At 36.9% G+C, this 19,349-nt stretch overlaps 1 protein-coding gene and 1 pseudogene across 3 annotated transcripts in view; both read left to right on the top strand.

Moving 5' to 3' along the window:
- The window catches only part of LOC147827634 (mitochondrial fission factor pseudogene), a 61,840-nt pseudogene extending 45,054 nt beyond the window's left edge, over window positions 1-16,786 (top strand). Inside the window, exon 1 of the transcript XR_015451962.1 lies at window positions 1-16,786. This exon is cut by the window's left edge and continues 45,054 nt beyond it. The product of XR_015451962.1 is annotated as a mitochondrial fission factor pseudogene (transcript).
- Hs2st1 (heparan sulfate 2-O-sulfotransferase 1) overlaps window positions 1-19,349 on the top strand; it is a 217,405-nt gene that overhangs the window by 144,752 nt on the left and 53,304 nt on the right. The window lies entirely within an intron of this gene.

Raw genomic sequence — 19,349 nt, forward strand, 5'->3', positions numbered from 1 at the left:
ATCAAAAAACCCTAGGGACCCTTCTTAGTCATTGAGATTAAACCCATAAGTGGACCCTTGACTTATGAACTCAAATTGTTGGTTGTAAGTCAAAACTATTTTTCCCATAAGAAATAGTAGAAATACCCATAATGCATTCTGAACCTCCCAAAGCACCCCTTAACTAACCTTTTCATAGTAAAAAAGGGTTGTGTAATGTAAGTAATTTCCAGAAACACCAATAATTTTCCTACTGTATTCACCAAAAAGTTATATAATGTGTCTAGTTTACCAGAACAACAATTTCATACTGTACTCACCATTCAAATTGACATCTTTGGCTTGCAGAAAGGGAGGACGAAATGAAAGGTGGTTATTGTTTGGAAGGAGAGTCCCCTTCCAGAAGAACATCAGGAACCCGACTCTCTGGTGTCCTTTCTCTCCTTGGGAGAGTCTGTAGCCCACTGGGACCTGCTTCTGTGAGGCTCACTAGGTCTCAACCTTTGCTGAACTAAAAACTGGTCTAAGGTTGTCTGTTTCTGTCTTTTCTTTAACATTGTTCTGTAGTATGACATAACATTGTCATTAAGCAAGTGAATGCAACTACTGGCTTTTTTCTCCGTCTGGCTGGGTCTTCTCTCAAATGTTTGCAAGTCTGTCCATTTTTTCAAGATTTCCTTTATTTCAGAAGAAGAACTTTGCTCCACTGATTGTTGCTACTTCCCCTCGTCTTCTGAAAGCTCCTCAGCTGCCATTCCCTGCTGCTCAGCCAGAAGTTGCTAAAGTTCTCTGTAGACAGTTCCTCTGAGTATTCCTCCACCCAACATCACCACTGTCTACCTGCAAGCCTGTGGACTCCTCTAGAAAGACAGTGTCATCAATCACAGGGTCAATTGAAGGCTCAGGCTCCACTACACAGCCTTCAAAGTCTCTCTCCTGTATAATTTTGAGCCACACTTTCTTCCAGGCAGATCTCAGTGTCCTTAGAGAGACATTAGCCCAGGATTTCTCAGTTAACCCCACACAAGAAAGGATGTTGTAATGTTCCTTCCAGAACTCTTTAAGAGTAAAATCTATATCTGAGACCATCTGGAAACTCTTCAGCTATCCTTGGTGTATAGCTTCTTAGAGTTAGCTATAACCTGCTGGTCCATAGGCTGAAGTAGAGGAGTTGTATTCGGTGGGAGGAATTCAACTCAGACCCATGGGAATATAATCTTCAGCCAATTCTTCTTCCAAATCTGTACATATAAGCTGGTACATGTATATGCTGTACTTATAAGTGAGATCAGTCACACAGATGCCACTCTCATGTTTTCCCACAATTTACTCTTTCTTTTCAATTGTGATTGCATTCTTTACCTTTTTTTCTAGCTTTTGGGGGGGTGATTTTGATAGCAGTAATCATGGTGACTATATAAAGCACTGACCAAAATCACATGCACAAACATGCACATCTGGGCTTAGACTGATGGCTACATATGCTTACATACACTTTTCTGGCATCCAGAGTCTTTGGTTGCAGCCACACAAGTGGCCGGCATTCGGGTTGTAACCTAAGTTGTTAGTATGAGAGGCCAGTCGTAACTCAAGGGTCCACTATTTTTTAGCTCATCTGAGAATATTAATTAAATATTTTAAGTGTGCATTCATTCATACATGCACGTACTGAAATGTAAAGACTATTTTCTCTTTGAGTATTGGTTCTACATTACTTTTGTTTATAAAACAAACTCAAACTCATTATGTATTTTCTATTTTAGATTTTTTTAAATAAAACAACTTTTTAAGACACTTGCAAAATTATACTGACCTCCATGTCTTGCAATTCTTTTGCAATTATCTTGTCTGATTTAAGCCACTTTTTATTAGCTCTTTGTAGAGTATTCCATTTGATTTTCATGGACTCAATGCTTTTCCATTTTGTGCTCATATATTATGGTTTTTTACAATAAAAGATAAAAGTGTCATAAAACTAGTAACAGTCAGCTAAAACGTGAACTTGGTGAAACTAGCAATTTAGTTATTTATTACAATACTGTATAGTATATACTCTAGGGGAGGCTAGTCTGGCTTTAATAAGCATAATGATTTTTGAGACTAAAAATGGGTTAGCATGTGTGTACGTATGTAGTTCTTTTATTGAGCAGACATTCATTTTATGGATATATTTCCATTTATTTAGTTATTTCCTTGTTGACGGCCATGTGGTATGTTATTCATTTGGAACTCATACAAATACAAGTGCAGTAAACATTTGGGTAGAAGACTTTGTGTAGTGAGAGGCTTTCATTTTTCTTGGGTAAATACTTAAGAATAGACTGGACAAATTGTATGCTTAAATTAACTTTTTAAAAATTGATTTTATTGGTAAATTTAAGGTATGCAGTGTAATGACATTTATCATTGGAAATTTGCACCTTTACTTAATCTCTTTTGGTTCTTATTTTGTCCCCATTCCCCCGCCCTCAATTCAACCCTTCCATCCTTCCCATTTACAAAAACTTTGCTTTCGTTTTTTTATTTTCTAATATTAATTCCATTCCATTCTTCCTTTCCCCTACCCCTCCCACTTCCCTTTCCTCTTTGCCCCTTCTCTTCCTATTTCACATTATCTATTATACCTTTTAGTCCTTATTTACACTTTCAGTCTCTCACACTAGAGAAACTATTTGGTATTTACACATGTGTGTGCTATTTATTTCACTTGAATATCACCTCAATGTGCATCCCTTTAGCTGTAAATGTCTCTAATTTTCCATTTTATTAAACCACATTTTCTTTAGCCAGTCTCCAGTTGATGGGCATTTGGGCTTTTTCCAAGCTTCGGCTATTACAAACTGTGCTGCTATGAACATGGGTGCACATATATCACTGTGATATGATTCTATTAATTGGGGAAGATCCCCAGCAGGGAAATAGCTGGGTCAAATGGGATATCCAGTCCTATTTCTTGGAGGTATCTCCATACTGATTTCCAAGGTAGTTGCACCAGTCTACACTCCCACCAGCAGTGGAGCAGTGTTGCTCTTTCCCCACAGCTCTGCCAGCATTTGTTCTTGGTTGATTTCATGATAGCAGCCATTCTTTCTGGAGTGAAGTGGAATCTCAGCGTTGTTTTCATTTGCATCTCTTGAATGATCAGTGATGTTGAACATTTTTTCATATGTTTATTTGCTATTTCTACTTCATTGTCTGAGAAACGTGTGTTCATTTCAGAAGCCCATTTTTCCAGGTCTGTGAAGTATGCTGCTGAAATTTCAATTGGGATTGCATTGAATCTATATAGCAGTTTTGGAAGTACTGCCATTTTCACTATGTTGATCCTTCCTACCGAGGAGCAAGGGATGTCTTTCCATTTTCTGATATCCTCTTCAATCTCTTTTGTCAGAGTGCTATAGTTTTCAGAGAAGAGGTCTTTGATTTCTTTCATTAGGTTGATTCCTATGTATTTCAGTTTCTTGGATGCTATTGTGAAAGGAATTGATTGCCCCGTTTCTCTCTCAGTGAGTCTCTTTTTTTGTGTAGAGGAAATCTATTGATTTTTCTGTGTTTACCTTGTATCCAGCTACTTTACTGAATTTGGTTATTAAGTCTAGAAGACTTTCGGTGGAGTTCTTGGGGTCTTCTATATACAGTATCATGTCATCTGCAAATAATGACAATTTGACTTCTTCATTTCCTATCTTTATTCCTTTTATTTCTTTCTCTTGTCTAATTGCCATGGCTAATGTTTCCAAAACTATATTGAACAGGAGTGGTGATAGTGGACATCCTTGTCTTGTTCCTGATTTTAGTGTGAAGGATTTCAGTTTTTGACCATTTAGTATGATATTGGCTGTTGGTTTTTCATAGATGGCTTTTATCAGATTGAGGTAGAGACCGTCTATTCTAATTTTTTGTAGGGTTTTTATCATAAATGCATGTTGGATTTTGTCAAATGCTTTTTCTGCATCTATTGAGATGACCTTATGTTTTTTGTCCTTGGCTCTGTGGATATAGTGTATTACATTGATTGATTTGCATATGTTAAACCATCCCTGCGTCCTTGGGATGAATCCCACTTGGTCAGGATGTATGATCTTCTTGATCTTCAGCATTCTGTTTGCCATTATCTTATTAAGGATTTTTGCATCTATGTTCATTAGTGAGATTGGCCTGTAGTTCTCTTTTTCAGTTGGGTCTTTCTCTGCTTTGGGGATCAAGGTGATTCTTGCTTCCAAGAATGAATTTGGGAGTATTGCTTCCCTTTCAGTTTCTTTGAAGAGTTTTAAACAGTAGTGGCAAATAGTTCCTCTCTAAATGTCTTGTAGAATTCAGCAGTGATCCAGGCTTTTCTTAGTTGGTAATGTTTTCATTTTCATTGATTGATATTGGGTCATTTAGAATTTTTAGGCCTTTTTCATTCAACTTTAGTAATTCACCTGTATCTAGGAATCTGTCCATTTCTGTTTTCCATCTCACTGGCATATAGATTCTCAAAGTAGGTAGTGATGATCCTCTGGATTTTTGCTGGGTCCATTGTAATTTCATCCTTTTCATTCCTAACTGCATGAATTTGGTCCTTTTCTTTCCTTTTTCTGATAAGGTTGGCTAAAGGTTTGTCAATTTTGTTGATTCTTTCAAAGAACCAACTCTTGGCTTCATTGATTTTTTTTGTATTCTCTGAGTCTCCATTGCATTGATTTCTGCTCTGATCTTTATAATTTCCTCCCTTGTATGAGCTTTGGATGTGCCCTGCTCTTCTTTTTCTAGAAGCTTTAGGTTCAGCATCAGGTTGTTTAATTGGGCTTGCTCTGTTTTCCCAATATGTGTATTCACTGCTATGAATTTCCCTCGTAAGACTGCTTTCATTGTGTCCCATAGATTCCAATATCTTGTATTGTCATCATCATTTAATTGAAGGAACTGTCTGATTTCTTCTTTAATTTCCTCTGTAACCCATTGGTTATTCAGAAGTGTGTTGTTCACTTTCCACGTGTTTATGAAATTCTTGCAGTTTCTTTTGCTATGGATCTCCAATTTCATCTCATTATGGTCTGATAATATACAGGGGATAACTTCAGATCCTTTGCACTTACTTAAACATGTTCTATCAGCGAGTGTGTGGTCTACTTTGGAGAACGACCCATGTGCATCTGAAAAGAATGTGTATTCTGATTTTGTGGGGTGGAACACTCTGTAAACATCTGTTAAGTTCATTTGTTCAAGACCTTGATTGAGTTCTAGTATTTCGTTGCTTATTTTTTGTCAAGTTGATCTATCTTTTTGTGACAGTGGGGTGTTGAGATCCCCCTTTACTATTGTATTAGTGCTTATATGATTTTTCATGTCCATTAACATTTGTTTTATATAGTTGCGTGCACTAGTGTTTGAGGATTGTCATCTCTTCCTGTTGGATTGTTCCCTTTACAAGGATGTAGTGTCCTTCTTTGTCTCTTTATCAGTGTTGGTTTGAAATCTACTTGATCTGCAAAGAGGATAGCTACTCCTGCTTTTTTTTCGGGTTCCCGTCGAATGGAGTATTGTTTTCCACCCTTTAACTTTCAGTCTATGAGTTTGTTTTTGAATTAAGTGTGTTTCTTGTATGCAGCATATTGTTGTTGAATCTTGCTTCTTGACCCATTCTGCCAGTCTATTTCTTTTGATTGGTGAATTAAGACCATTTACATTGATGGTTATAACTGATACATGTTGAGTTATCCTTGTCATGACTTTTTCTTTTTGTTGGATTCTCCCCATTTGTGTTTAATTTCTTGTTGTGCCCAACGGATTCATTGTGCTGTACTTCCTGGGGTTGTGATCCTCGTTGTCTTTTCCTAGAATATTGTTTAAAATTTTTTGGAGTGCTCGTTTGGTATTCATGAAGTTCCGAAGGTGCTCTTTGTCATGAAAGTATCTTATTTCTCCATCAATTTTTTTTTGGTACTGGGGATCAAACTCGGGACCTTGCGCTTGCGAGGCAGTCAGCAGAACCACTGAGCTAAATCCCCAGCCCTTCTCCATCAATTTTGAAAGATAGTTTTGCAGAGTACATCAATCTGTGTTGGAGGCTGTTTTCCTTTAGGGCTTGAAATATGTCACACCATGCTCTTCTTGCCTTGAGGGTTTGTATTGAGAAATCTGCTGTGATTCTGATGGGCTTTCCTTTTTATGTGATTTGTTTCTTTTCTCTAACTGCTTGTAGAATTTTGTTTTTCTGTTGTGTTTCTGGAATCTTAACTATTATATGCCTATTATATGTGTAGATTTTTTTTTGATCAAGGCTATTTGGAGTCCTATATGCCTCACTTATCTGTATGTCAAGTTCTTTCCCCCATTTGGGAAGTTTTCTGTCATCACTTCTGTGAAGTTTTTTCATGTCATCTGCACTCTCTCCTGTTTCTTCATTGACTGAGATCAGTATTATGTTATTCTTCTTTGCATCGTCTAGCAGCTGCTGCATTGATTTCTCATGGTCCCTTGCTGTTACAAAGAAATTTTTCTTTTCCTGGTCACTAATTGCAATCCTATCTTCTATATCTGAAATTCTGTCCTCACATTGGCTCATTCTGCTGTGCAAACTTTCAATGGAGTTTTTAATCTCCCGGAAATCTGTTTGCATCTGTTTTATGGATTCCACTTGTTTCCTATGTTGAGATTCCATCATGTTCCTCAACTCTTCTCTAGATTTATTAATCATGTCTTGTAGTATGGGCACCATCTCTGCTGTTACCTGAGAAATTATTTCTGATTTCATTTTTTCCAGATTGTCTTTCATTGCCCGTTCAGGGAGTCCAGGTGGTTAAGTATCAGATAGTTCCATATCGTTTCCCTTTGGGGTTGCTATAGGTGATCTGGAAGTCTGGTTTTGAGACTTGTTTTTACGTGTCTTCTCATTGGGGGTGGGGAGGTGGTGATGTGTGCTGCTGAGGCCCACATGGCTCACCTCCTCGGCACTGGGGGCTGTGGTATGGCGACCTGGAAGGTTCACCTCCTCTGCTCCTTGGTCGCTGAGGGCAGTGGTAAGGCGGCCCAGAAGGTTCTCTTCGTCTGTGTTGTGGGCAGCTCTTCTCCTCAGTGCTGGGGCAGTGGTACAGCGACCCGGAAGGTTCAGTAATTTAACTTTTAAAGAAACTGTCAAATTGGTGCTTTCCAAAGTAGTTTTCCCATTTTATATTCCTGCCAGTAGCTCATGAGAATTCCAGCAATTCCATATTCTTTGCAACACTTGATATGGACAGTCTTTAGCAGTTTTAGTAAGATTCTGTGGTGTGTCATTGTGGTTTTTAATTTTCTCTTCCCCAATGACTACCTATGTTTAACATCTTTTCATGTTCTTATCTCTTTTTTCGGGGAAGTTTCCGTTTTTCTCTATTTTTAAATTAAATTGGCTATTGTCTTATTTATTATAAGATACAAATCTTTCATTGACTACATTTTCAAATTTTTTTATAGTTGTATCTTATTTATATTTGTTTTGTATATTCTTATATTTGTCTCTTAATTTTGACGTATTCTAGTATACTGTTGTTTGCTTTCATAATTCTCAATTGTCGTGTTCATGAAATCTTTGCCAAACCCACGTTTACTAGGATTTTTTTCTAGAATTGTTGCAATTTTATCTGTTATATTTAGATCTATGATTTATTTTCAGTTCATTTTTGTATATAGTGTAAAGTAACTCTTTAAAAAAAAAAAAAAGGCGGCTCTCCAGTTGCCTTTTTGCTCTTTGTTGAAAAGATGATCATTTCTTCAGTCTTACTAAAGGGAACAGGGAAAGGGGACGTTTTTAGGACCTCTGCAGTAAGTCCTAGTCTCCTGTGAGCCACGCAGTACAAGGCAAATTAATTTATTATACAGGAAAGGTAGAAAAAATGAAACTTTGAGAAGAAGCTGAGCTTTGGGCCTGATCAGTGCTGCTCTGGGCGGCAAAGACGGAAAGCCCCCAGCTTACCGCACCTTTTATTCAGTACATCAGGAGAAACACATGTAACAAATGACTTGCAGAGAGTTCAGTACATCCGGATAAACAGGGTGTAACAAATGACTTGCAGAGAGTTCAGTACATGGCATAAACAAAGTGTAACAATCCAAGAACAATGAGGAACTGAGTAGATGTAGAGTTTGTTCCTCCCAGGATGTCTTCAGCTGGTGTAATCCTGTCCTGGAGCATCACAGCATCACCCAGTCATGGAGGTCTCAGTTGTGACCTGGGGCCAAAATGAAATTATGTCTCAAAATGCCAAAGCTGGCCTGTAGGCAGAAGAACTAGGCCTAATCGAATGGTTTTTCCCTAAAAGTATGTAGCATTGCTCCTGACATCTTACCAACCTTGTCAAAATCAATTGATAATGTATGTATAATTGTATTTCTGGATTCACTATTCTGTTCCATTGATCTCATTGTCTCTCTGTATGCCAATTACATACTATCCTGACTCCTGTTTGTTTGTTTTTTAAGCAGTACAAAGGATTGAACAAGGGCCATTGCATCGATATATATGCCAGCCCTTTTTTTTAATATGTTTTCTTTTGAAAGAGAGTCCCACTACATCTGTAAGTTGCCTGGGCTTAAATAGAATTTAAGATTCTCCTGCCTCAACCTCCTAGTGTGTTGTGATTGCAGGCTTTGCCCGGTGAACTCCTATATCTTAATTATAAATCTTCTTTTTCTAGAATATGTTTTGCCTCTTCTAGATCCTTTATATTTCTTTATTCTTTTAGCATCAGGTAGTTAATTTATACCAAAAGGTGATGGGATTTTTTTTTATTGGAATTGCATTGTATTTATGTATAAATTGGGGGAGAGTTGACATCTTAACAGTCTTTTCAGCCATGAAAATGGCTTATCTATTTAGGTCTTAATTTTTCTCAGCAATATTTTATAATTTTTACTGCATATGATTTTATACATTATATTGCAGAGGGCCAAGGATGTAGCTCAGTGGTTCCGCCAACTCCCTTGCAAGTGTTAAGGTCCCAAGTTCAATCCCTGGTACCAAAAAACAACAAAAAAATTATATTGCAGATTCATCCATTATTTGTTACCATTTTACTTGTTTTTTTCTTTTTCCTTCCTTTCCCCCTCCCTGTCCCTCTCCCTTCCTTTTAAACAATTTCTTCCTATTTCACAATATCTATTACACATTTCGGCCCTTATTTATACTTTCAGTTTTTCACACCAGAGAGACAATGTGATATTTATGTGATTGTCCAGTTTATTTCACTTAAGAGTGTGGTCTCAAGGTGCTGATGCCATTTTAAATGGTGTTTTAATCTTCATTTCTGATTATCTTGTATAAAAATAGACTTGATTTATGTATATTGATTTTTGTGTCCTGTGACCTTACTAATATTTATAAATTCTCGTAGTTTTGTTTTTTGGGATTTTTTTTTTTTTTTTGTATTTAGGAATTTCTACATCGCTGTGCTGTCAGTAACAAAAGACAGTTTTACTTCTGTTCTCTAATCTCTGTGCCCTTATTTTTTTTTCTTGCTTTATTTCATATTCTAAAGCTTCCAGGACCATGTTCCATAGGAATGGTGAGGGTGGACATCCTTGTTTTCCTCTCAGTTGCAGGGTGAAAGCATGCAGCTTTTCAGTAAAATACACTGTTAGATGTAAGTGTTTCAAAAATATTCTTCTATGAATTTTATGGCTTGTGTTTAGTTGTCCTCTCAAAGCCTCATGCCATCGTAAGTAGGGCTTTTTCAGAGGTAGCTGGATCTAGAGTGTGTGATGCTGAGATGGATTCATGGTGCAATGCTAGGATTAGGGCACCAGGATTAAAGGTGTGAGTGCTACCCAACATAGGGGACAGAAAGAGGGCTTGCTTTCACTATCTTTTGCCTGGCATGTTTCTCCTCTGCAATGCTTGTCTGCCATACCATCTTGACATGGTGCCAGCCAATTATAGACTGAAACTCTACAAACTGTGAGCCAAAATAATCCTCTCCTCCCTTAACCTGTGGGTGTTGGGTATATTGTCTCAGCAATGAGAAAAGTAACTAAAACAATGGGTTTGAGGAAAGTTCTCTTTTTCTAGTTTGCTAAGATTTTTGTCATGAATGGAAGTTGGATTTTGTTTATATATTTAAAGTAATCTTGTATTCCTGGTGTGAGCTATATGGATATAGTGATTATTCTTTTATATATTATATTCAATTAACTAAATTTTGTTAATTTTTGCCTTTTTGTTCATAAAGGATGTGATTTCTAGTTTTCCTGCCCTCTCTGTCTGATTTTGGTATCGGTAATGCTTGTGTCATAATGAAGTGAGAAGCATTGTCTCTTTTTCAATTTGCTTCAGAGTTGATTTGAATTGATATTTTTCTAAAGTGTGTTATAATTTCTTAGTAAAACCAACCAAGCTTATATTGCTTTATCTGTCAGAAAGTTTTGTTTGTTGGTTGTTTTTGTGTGTATGGGGAGGGTGATTTTCATTTATAAATTTAATTTCTTTAGTTGGTAAAATGTTTTTATGTTTAACTATCAGTTATTAAATGAGATGTTTAATTTCTGCTTTTTAAGAGATTCATCCACTTCATCCAAGTTATCAAATTTATTGGAATAGAGTTGTTTGTAAATTCCCTCATTATCTGTAATGCTCTTTCATTTTTCATTCTTATACTGGTAATTTGCATCCTTTTTTTCCTCTTTTCCGCTTAGTCTGGCCAGAAATTTTTTCATTATTTATTTATTTACAAAAATAATGAAATTTTGTTTTACTACTCTTTCCGTATTTTCTCCATTTCATTCATTTTTTCTTTTTATTGCTTTTCATTTACTAGTTTCTTAGGTTAAAAATTAGTTCATTGGTATTAGACCTGCCTTCTTTTCTAATATTTTCATACAGTGCTGTAAGTTTTCCTGTAAGCACTTGTAAGCACTGCGTTAGTTACATCTCACAGTTTTGGTATGTTTCAGATTTATTAAGCTCAGAACACTTTTCTGCTTTCACTTTTTTTCTTTGTCTCCTGGGCTATGTTATTTTGTCCAAATATTTGTAATTTCAAATGTTTTTTCTGCTACCGATTTTTATTTTTATTTCATTGTAGTCAGCGAACATACTTTGTATGATTTGAATCCATTGACATTTATTGAACCTTGTTTTGTGACTCCAGATTTGGTTTATCTTGTTAAATGAACTAGAAAAGAATGTGTATTTGTGTCCTGTTGTGGAGGTTTCTGTAAATGCCAATTAGTTCACAATATTATTGAAGTTTCCTATAGGTTTATAGAGTTTCTGTTGACTTTTATCAATTATTGATGAAATGATAGTGAAATCTCTGGTTGTACTTATGGATTTGTCTATTGTTTTCTGTGAATATTTTATTTACATGTTTTGAGATATGCTCAGCCCCTGCTCAATACTGGGGATTGAAGCCAAGGGCCTTTTACCACTGAGCTTCATCCCAGCCCTTCATTTTAAGACAGGGTCTTGCCAAGTTGCCCAGGCAGGTCTTGAACTTTTGCAATCCTCCTTCCTTAGCATCCAAGTGCTGGGATGAAAGTGTATGCCATTGAGACACTCCTGTAAAGGTGGCCAATTGTTTAGGATATTGTATTCCTTTGTCCTTTTAATAAATCAACCTCTTTATTATTATCAGCTCATTTTTCTGTCAATATTATTTATTCTGAAACCCATTTTGTTGTCAGCATGGCCTTTCTACCTTTGTTTTGATTTGTAATACCTTAATTTATCTTTTTCTGTCCTTTTCCTTTGTACTTGTTTCTTTAATTTAAAGTAGTTTTGTTGCAGGTAGTGTATAGGTGACTCTTGTTTCTCTATCCAGTCTGACAGCCTCTGCCTTTTCATTGGGGTAGGTGGATCACTTACTTTTGATTATACATAATAAGTTTTAGTAGTTATAACTGAGGATTAAAGGTTTGAGTAACTTGATGGTTTTCATCAAGTAACCTCATTCCTAAAATTTAATTTTCATTAAAACTGCTTTGTTTTGTTTAGACTTCTTGTTTCTGTGTTGTTAGGCCACCAAAAAAGAAAAATTAGAAATAAACGAGCTACATTAAAAATAAAATGGCTCCCAAAGATGAGGAATTACGCTGCAGAGAATTGTTATTTATGAAAGGGTGAAATGAAAAATCATATCAATAGGATCACAAACCAGAGTCAACAAAAATGTATTAACCAGGTCCCAGTATTATCTAGTATGCTTCTTACTGGCTCATATTTGGTACAGATTTTAGATCACTTACTTTTTTATCAGGAGATTTTTAAAAATACAGATTTCCCATGGAAACCCCATAGAAAGGCTTCAGTACCTCCCTAGCTGTATGGAATCTGTTATACCTTGAAATCTATCTTAATGATAACAGTGTTCAATTATTAGATTCTCATAGGTGTGGAAATCAAGGTGCTGCCATGGTTATCTGTCACCTGTATGTCTGGATTCTTTGCTCATTTACCTTTGTCCCACATCATCTTGTCATCATTAGAGGAAAATAGCTCCAAAGTCTAGGTCTGACAGACCTAGAATATCATACTTACAGGAAGAGTCTTGGCATGTATGGGGCTTTAGCTTTGATGATGCTCTGTATAACATTACTAAGTTAGTAGAGAGATCAAATCATCAAACCGTCCCTGTTTTCTTTTCTCCTTTTAACTGTATCTTGTTATGGATTTCTCTGTAAAGAAATCCACAAAATTCTCTGTAAAATCATACAGGTTTAATTTAGTAATACCATATCAGTGTCAGCAATTTTTTTCTACTTTGCGGGTGCTAAGGACTAAACCTAGGGCTTTGAACTTGTTAGGCAGGCATTCTACCCCTGAGCCATATCCTTAGCCCCTATTTGAAGCAAATTGAAGTGTCATCACCTTTGCTTTGTAGGTGGGTTTCTGAAAACTTGAGCCCCCCTTCAAGTCATATTAATTCTGTGAGTTTTGAGTTTTTGGAGTGTGTAATTAGAGTGCAGTTAAAATTATGTTGCGCAATTCAGGTGGGCTAATGAGGTTATAGAATAAGCAGTTTTGAATGGTTATTACTTTGCCTCATCCCCATTAATTTCATTAACCCATATTTTTTCATCATCATAGTTGGCACCGTGAAATGAACCAAAAATATTAAAGTAGATACTAAAGTGACTGTTAGTATTATATAGTAAATGTTTAGTTGTATACAAGTTCATGAATATTCTATATTTGAGTTTTCTCCTGTGATACTTCAATTATGTGTTTCACATAATTAAAAATACAATTAAGCATACTTAATATCCAAATGATATGTCATTAGTTCGTTTGATTTATATGGCTGTCTAGGATTTTCCTGTATCTGAAGTCATTATTGAGAATACCAGTTATCACTGCCCTGTGGGCTGTGGAAGTATTAGTAAAGAATGTAGTTAACAGGATGTTAGATGATGGCTGCAGGGTTTATTGTTGTTATGTATGTTTTTAAAATTTTTTGGAGGGGGGCATGTTGTTATACAAGACAAAATCCAAAGAGAAGTTTTGGAAATTCGTGTTGAAAAATTAACTTCTCTAGAAGCTTATAAACTGTTACCTGATTTTTATTTATTTTTATTTTTCTTTTTTCTTTTCTTTCTGGCAGTACTCCCAAGGACTACTCTGATTTAATTCCCAGCCTTTTTTAAATTTTATTTTGTTTCGTTTTGTTCAGACAGAGTCTTGATAAGTACCCCAGCCCGCGCTTGAATTTGTATTAGTCACTTTCCACTCCTTGGTATAAACAAAACACCAGACACTACAACTTAAAGAGAGGTTTATTTGAGCTCACAGTTTAGAAGTTTTCAGTCCAGAGCTGGCAGGCTCCACTGCAGAAACATCATGGTGGGAGCACGTTGCGAAGCAGAGCTCCAGGGAAGGAGGGCAGGGGTGGGGTGCCAGAGAGGAAAGGGTGAGGGACCCTGCATGGTACCCAGGGTCACACCTCCACGGCCCACACACACGCAGCCAGGGACATGCCTTTCTAACCACTGAGCATTTCTTAATCCAGTCTTGTTGAAATATCAAGATTAACAGTCACACTTGCGATCCTCCTTCCTGCCCTGGCTTTCCCAGAGTGCTGGGAGTCTGGCATGTAACACCACGCCAGCTGTATCTGATGTTTAAAGAGTCATTAAAAACATACATCCAACTAGAAAGCTATGTTATGGGTTCTAAAAAGGTATAAATATAAAATAAATCTCAAAACTTACTTTTCTGTCTTACCAATGAGTAATGTGTTTTTGTAAACTAAGGCTGAAAACTACTCAGGTTTTTTCATATATAGGACAGTGTTACAAATGAATGTCTTTAACATCCTTCTGAAATTATTGGTTGTGTCCCCCAGATTATGATTTTAGACTGAAAGGGTAGGGAATGGGCAGTAAAACTTGATCAGAATGAATAAATGTTGCATTTCCAAGTGTTTTTCTAGAAGCCGATTCTCAAGAGCAGTTTAAACACATCATGTAGAGTTCGGTGTAGTGATGGTTACAGCATCCTTCAAAGAGGCTGGGCCTGGGCTTAGGAGACCTAAGTGTTGGTGGGGACCAGTGAGGGAGGTAGGACATCCACCTCCCTCAATAGAATCAGTGCCATGATGAACAGATATCCTGACCAGAATACTCTAACAGTGAGTTTGAGTCTGTAAGTTGAGTGGCCTTGTTTTTCACTAGTCTAAGCTCAACCTAAAATTATCACAGATTCCAAGCCAATGGGCATACCAGTTATAGAGGATATTCTGCATCTGTCTTTTATTTTTCTTTTATTATACTTATTAGCACTTACCGTACAGAATAATGGGTTTCATTGTAACACTTTCATATATAGGTATAAAATGCTTTGATCCATATCCACCATCCTTATTACCCTTTTTAAAACCTCCCTTAGTCCTCTCCCTAACATTCATCCTTGTACTTTGATGTCCTTTTTTTTTTTTTTCTTTCCCTGGCCTCCACATGAGAGAAAAACATGATAACTTATCTTTCCAAATCTGGCTTATTTTCCGTAATATAATGATCTCTAGTTCCATCCATTTTTCCTGCAAGTAACATCTCATTTTTCTTGGCTGAATAGTACTACATAGTGTATTTATGCATTTTCTTTATTTCTTTTTTCTGTTTTGGTACTGGGGATCAAACTTGGGACCTTGCACTTGCAAGGCAGATGGCAGAACCACTGAGCTAAATCCCTGGCCCTCTTTATTTCTTCCTGGGCCTCTGGGCTGGTTTCATAACGTGGCACTGTGAATAGCATCTCAATAAACATAGGTTTGTTTGCAGGTATCTCCATTGCATGCTGACTTTGATCTCTTCATATAGGAAACACACGCAGTGGTGGTGAACCTGACACACATGTTTTTCTTTTAAGACAAAAGATGCTAACGTCTGAGCTGTTTTTTCTAAACTAAAACCTCAGTATTCAGGTTTAATTGTGGTGTTTGGACTTTGTGATAAATAAGTGGGTTTTCGGTTACAGTTTGAGCAGTGGTCTCTAAAAGGTTCGCCATCACTGGACTAAACTACTGTTACTGTTTTTTTGAGGCTATTGTGAATGGGTTTTGTTCTAGATTTCTTTCTCAGCAGTTCATCATTGGTTCCAAATTTTTTTTTGCTGCTTTTTTTTTGTAACCTGATATTTTGTTGAATTTACCAGTTGTTATAGCTTGTGACTAGATGCCCCCCCACACACACCAAGCCTCATGCAGTCATAGGTGGGGCTTTTTCAGAGGTAGTTGGATCTGGAGTGTGTGATGCTGAGACAAAGGGTATGTGATTACTAAATTAGTCAACTGATTACTTTGGCACCCACCGTAAACCAGGCAGCCTAAATAAAATATAAAAGGGGCAGAAAGAAGATGCTGTTGTCGCTAGTAGTTTGCTACCTTCTGTCTGCTGTGAACTGTTTCTCCTCTGTGATGCCCCTGTGCCATGCTACCCTGCCTTGGAGCCAGCCAGTTATTAACTGAAACCTCTACAAACCATGAGCCAAAATAAACCTTCCCTCCTTCAACTTCTGTGTCAGGTATTTTGTCTCAGCAACAAGAGAAAAGTTACTAAGATACCAGCTGTAAGAAAGTTTAGGTTCTGGATGTGGTAGCACCCCTTGCACTCCCAGCACTCAGGAGGCTGAGGAAGGAGGATCACTACAAGTTCAAGGCCAGCCTGGGCACCATAGTGAGTACAATACAAAGCCTGAGCTGCATAGCAAGACCCTGTCTCAAGAAGAAAAAGAAACTTTTAGTGTATTTTCTAGGGTTTTCTAGGTATAGAATCATAGCATCTGCAAAGAAAGATTTTGACTTCCTTTCCTATTTGTATCTCTTATTTCTTTCTCTCTCCTGTTCGCTCTGAGTAAAGTTTCCAGTACTATATTGAATAAGAGTAGCCAGGATGGACATCCTTTACACCATTACTGATTTTAGAGAAAGTGCTTTCAGTTTTTCTGCATTTGGGATGATGTTAGGCATGGATTTGTCATATAAGCCTTTACTACATTGAGGTGTGATACTTCTATACCTGGCTTATTCAGGTTTTTTAATAAAGAGATGTTGAATTTTATCAAAGGCTTTTCATGCATCAACTGAAATAATCACATGATTTTGGGGTTTTTTACCTTGACTGTACTGATGTGGTGAATTATATTTACTGATTTGTGTATGTTGAATCATCCTTGCATCTCTGGAATGAAACTAACTCAGTCGTGGAATATAATCTTTCTTTTTATGTGATAATGAATTTGATTTGCAAATATTTGTAGAGGATTTTTCAATCTGTATTTATCACTGATATTGGTCTATAGTTTTCTTGTCCTTATCTGGTTTTGGTAGCAGGGAAATAAAGCTTCATGAAATCAGTTTGGAAGAGTTCTTTCTCTTTTTGTATTTTATGGAATAGTTTGAAGAACATTGATATTAGTTCTTTAAAAGTCTGATAAGAATGCCCAGGCATGGTGGTACATGCCTATAACCCCAGCACTCGAGAGGCTGAAGCAGGATGATCGTGAGTTCAAAGCCAATCTGGGATTCATAGTGAGAGACCATCCTTAAAAAAAAGAAGTCATCTAGGGCCGGGGATTTAACTCATTGGTTTCGCCGCCTGCTGCGCAAGCGCAAGGACCCAAGTTCAATCCCTGGTACCAAGAAAAAAAAAAAAGAAGTCATCTAGTAAAATTCAGCATCATTTGTGTCCAGTAGGCCTGGGCTTTTTTTTGTTTGGAGACTTTATTACTGCTTCAGTCTTATTGCTTGTTATTGACCTATTTAGGTATTTTATATCTTCTTGGTCCAAAATATAGAACTAGTCTGACAAGAAAAATAAACCTGAGCCATTTTTAGGAAAATGAATGCACTGTGGGACCATAATGTAAGTGAAATAAGTCAGACACAGAAGCTTAAATATTGTGTGATTTCTCTTACATGAAAAACCTAAATTATAAATAAAGAGCAAAATAAAAGACAGATAATATGAAAGAGGTAGATAAATCTTTTTCTCATGGGAAGGGACCGAGAGAGATACATGGGGTGGGGCAGAGAGGAGGGAAAGGGGATGAAAAAAGAATTGAGGTGTGTTAGTGCATATACCAACTCCCCAAGAGGAATGTTGTACTGCAAACATGTACTAAGAAAGACTAAAAATTGAGAAACAAACATTCCTCATCTTCCACTTACTAGCTCTGTGATCTGGGAAAATTATGCACCCTCTCTGGACATGGATTTCTTTATCTGTAAAGTTTGGACAGTTCAAAAAAGCAGCATAACTGTCCTTATAGAGGTTATCATACGGATTCAAAAGTACTTAGTATCGTTTCATTACATAATTTAATTACTGTTAGCTATTTTTAATAATTTTTTGCTCTACCTGAAAAAAATTGAAAATAATTGTGAACTATTTTGTGAACCCCCTGAAAAGAACATAGGTGCTGAAGTGTCTATTTTCAAAGTGGTTTTCATGTTAAGCTTGTGTAAGAATAAATATCCAGTAATATCTGATCAGGTCTGAAACATTGAGAAGACACAACCAGACAAAAAGTATAGGTTGCAGAGTGTGCTTTGTTCCCCTCTAGCTCCATGGATATCCAGATACCTTTATGTTTGAGGTTTTAAAGAAAGGGAGTGTAAGAAGTTGGTGGAGAAACTGTTTTAATGAAGTTCTATAAGGGAAACTATGTTAATTAGGTTTGGTTTGGGGTTTTTTTGGGTTTTTTTGGTACCGGGAATCGAACTCGGGACCTTGCGCTTGCGAGGCAGGTGCCAGAACCACTGAGCTAAATCCCCGGCCCAACTACGTTAATTAGGAAGACATAAGTTACTGTTCCTGGTTGGCAGATGGTTTTTTTATACAGTGATGAGAGGAATTGGCCTCCTTCCCTCCTTTGACTTTGCCGTTTCCCCCAGGTTTTCAAAGTCTTGCATCCTGCTGGTAGATACAGAAAGAGGAGGTGGAGAAAGCATGGCAAACAGTAGTTGGATGACCCCACCAAGATGCAGGGTTCCTGATAAGAAATTTAATTCTTTGTTGGGCGGTGGTTTCCTAGCAATAAGTACACACTATGAGAGAGAATACATAAATAGTTGGTATATAGTTAGGCATCTCTTCACACAGGCATGCAAAGCATGTTCACAAGTGACAGAGCTATCAGCAGAGGTACTGGAACCTTCTCCATTTCCACATGGAACACAGTATCAATTTTGGTATCAGGGGCTAGAGTATTCACTGAATTTTTCTATTAGGGGAACAGAAATAATCATGTTGGATTACATAGGATTGCCCTGTGGAAACCAGGTAACCAAGCACATGCTTGAAAGTATAAATACTTCTGCTTTTCCTTTTTAAAAAAACACATGAGGCATCTTTAGAAAATTTCCAGAAATGTTAGAAAGGCATTTTAATGGAGAATGCGGTCTTAGGAAAACATCTTGGCTCAAATGAAAACTTGGCTATTAATGTAACTCCATATACATACACAGTGGGAGGGAAAACTTGAATTACCAATTTTAGATAAAGTGCCCATGGAACATCCAGATGGTAGTATAGATCACTGAAAATTACATTTCAGGAGAAACTAGAAGTTCTGAATTAGAAGATAGAAATTTGGGAGTCACAGCAAAAAGTTATCAGCTGATGTCAGGAAGTGAATGAGTTCAGAAAGGTAAAGTATCAAGTTAAACATACAGAGCAGAGCTTCAAAGCAAGATTTTGAGACCATCAACTTTATGTCTAAAGAAAATATGGTGGTTTTGGTGAGATTTTTGGCCATGTTTTCATTAATGAACATTTTAAGTGTTTTGGGGCCATTTTGTCCATTATTAAGTATTCATATTTAGTGTAGGGTAAATGATTAAAAACAGATGTAAGACATGTATGCTTGCTTCATTCCTACTGCTATGCCTTCGTTTTTGAAGGCATAATGAGTTTTGTAC

Source organism: Heterocephalus glaber, unplaced genomic scaffold (assembly GCF_053883595.1).
Source record: "Heterocephalus glaber isolate CG9 unplaced genomic scaffold, H.glaber_assembly_v1.0 deba00001442, whole genome shotgun sequence".
Lineage (NCBI taxonomy): Eukaryota > Metazoa > Chordata > Mammalia > Rodentia > Bathyergidae > Heterocephalus > Heterocephalus glaber.